Genomic DNA, 2,249 nt, shown 5'->3' with positions numbered 1-2,249 from the left:
TTCATGTTCTAGATCTGGAAGCGTTTCCCAGCTACTACTAAGTTTTGCTTCTGGTTGTTGTGGATTCTGTAGTGGACCCTTGTACTGGTTGGTTTTGTGTGTCAACTTAACACACACTAGAGTCATCCAAAAGGAAGGAGCTGAGCAACCATGAAGAGCTCAGTAATCAGCTCCTCTCCATGGCCTCTGCATCGGGTCCTGCATCCAGGTTCCCTACTTGAGTTCATATGGAAGAGTAAGCCAAATAAACCCTTTCTTCCCCAACTTGGTTTTTGGTCATGGTGTTTGGTCATTGCAGCAATAGAAACCCTAACTAAAACACCCCCTTTATTTCAGAAACCCCTTTGTCTCATGAGTTTTTGGATTAACAGTTTATAGCCAAGTTTGACGTGCATTTTCATAACAGGATGTTCCTTGTTTAATTATTTTAGGATAGGATGAACTGATCCAGAATAACAGAAAGCGCAAATTGCAGGAACCATGAAGAATCTTGGAGCAGAACTACCCTAGACACTTGTCAAAATGCAACTTGTTGGGCCCATTCTCAGGGTTTCTAAATCAGTCACCTGAAGGGAAAATTCACATTCCTAAGGAAGTCGCGTGGCTGTAGCTGCCGCTACTGCTACTGTTGACGGTAATGATCCACAAAGCCCTTGCTGGAGACCGCCCTAGGTTTTGGTCTTTATTGGTTTGGGCCTTTTGAAACCAAGTGTCTCCATGTAACCTGGGCTAATCTGGACTTTAAGATTCAGTAGAGAACTGCAATAATAGGTGGATACCACAACTAGCTCAGGACATGCGTGTGATTATTAGACCCTCCAACGCTCTGTCTGATCCTGCCAAATAACTCCTCTGTGCAATCTAAAATAAATCCTCGTACACTCAAAGTCTATGGAAGTGATAGGGTGCCTCCTTAGCATGGGTCAGCCCCTGTGTTCAATCTTCAGCACCACAAAAAAATTAAAATCAATCCAAAACTAATTAGCTAGGGATGTGGGTAGGCTGCCTACTTTATCTGCCATCAAACCTTCCTAGGTGGCATTAGATTTGAGTGTCAGGTCTCTGATGAGGGAGATTGCATACACATTTGTGTTGTTGTTCTAGCGGGGACGGTTGACCCTTGCAAGTCTCTAATGCTGACCACGGATCCTCTCCAGGCTCTCTCTCTTTTCTTTTCTTGAAATCAGTGTTGGACGAAAATGAAAGAAAGGGTTAGTTGCTTGTTTCTCAGCAAGTTCACCATGGTGAGGTGAAAGAATCATGGGATTGTTTACAGTCATGGGGGGGGTGCTTGTCTTTGAAGGTTATACGGGGTCCCCAGTCCCCTCCTCACTTTCTCCTTCCTGTCTGTCATGAGGCGAACAAACTCTGTTTCACCCAGGGTCTAGAAACACATAGAAGTGATCATGGACTGGACACTTAGAAACTGTGAGCCAAATAAATGTTTTCCTCCTTGAGTTGTTTCTTTTTTTTTTTTTTTTTTTTTTTTTTTTTTTGGTTTTTCGAGACAGGGTTTCTCTGTGGCTTTGGAGCCTGTCCTGGAACTAGCTCTGTAGACCAGGCTGGTCTCGAACTCACAGAGATCCGCCTGCCTCTGCCTCCCGAGTGCTGGGATTAAAGGCGTGCGCCACCATCGCCCAGCTTCCCTTGAGTTGTTTCTATTCGATATTCTGTCACAATTATGAGGGATGTAACCAATAATACAAAATCTATAGGGTTGCCGGGCGATGGTGGCGCACGCCTTTAATCCAAGCACTCTGGAGGCAGAGGCAGGTGGATCTCTGTGAGTTCGAGACCAGCCTGGTCTACAGAGCTAGTTCCAGGACAGGCTCCAAAGCCACAGAGAAACCCTGTCTCAAAAAACCAAAAAAAATTTAAAAAAATAAAATAAAATAAATAAATCTCTAAGGTTATAGGAGTGTATCGCCATGCCTAGCTGAAAAGACATATGTTCTTATAATATACACCAACACAGAAAACTCTCAAAATAATTATACGATGTGAAAAAAATCAGATAATATATTCTGATTATTATCCCAACCCTCTAATTTCCCTCCCACTCCAGTCAACCTCTCCTTCCCTACAAGTCCCTCTCTTATCTGCATGACTTTTTGCTTTGTTTTGTGACCCTGTGAGCCTAACTAGGCCATCTGTGTGACCATGAGTTTGGAACTATCCATTGGAGTCTGGTAGGTTCATCTACGAGGACTGAACTGAAGACAATGGCTGCCTATCTCCAGGAATCAACT

Source organism: Microtus pennsylvanicus, chromosome X (assembly GCF_037038515.1).
Source record: "Microtus pennsylvanicus isolate mMicPen1 chromosome X, mMicPen1.hap1, whole genome shotgun sequence".
In the NCBI taxonomy this organism is placed as follows: domain Eukaryota; kingdom Metazoa; phylum Chordata; class Mammalia; order Rodentia; family Cricetidae; genus Microtus; species Microtus pennsylvanicus.
This window is presented reverse-complemented; position numbering follows the sequence as displayed.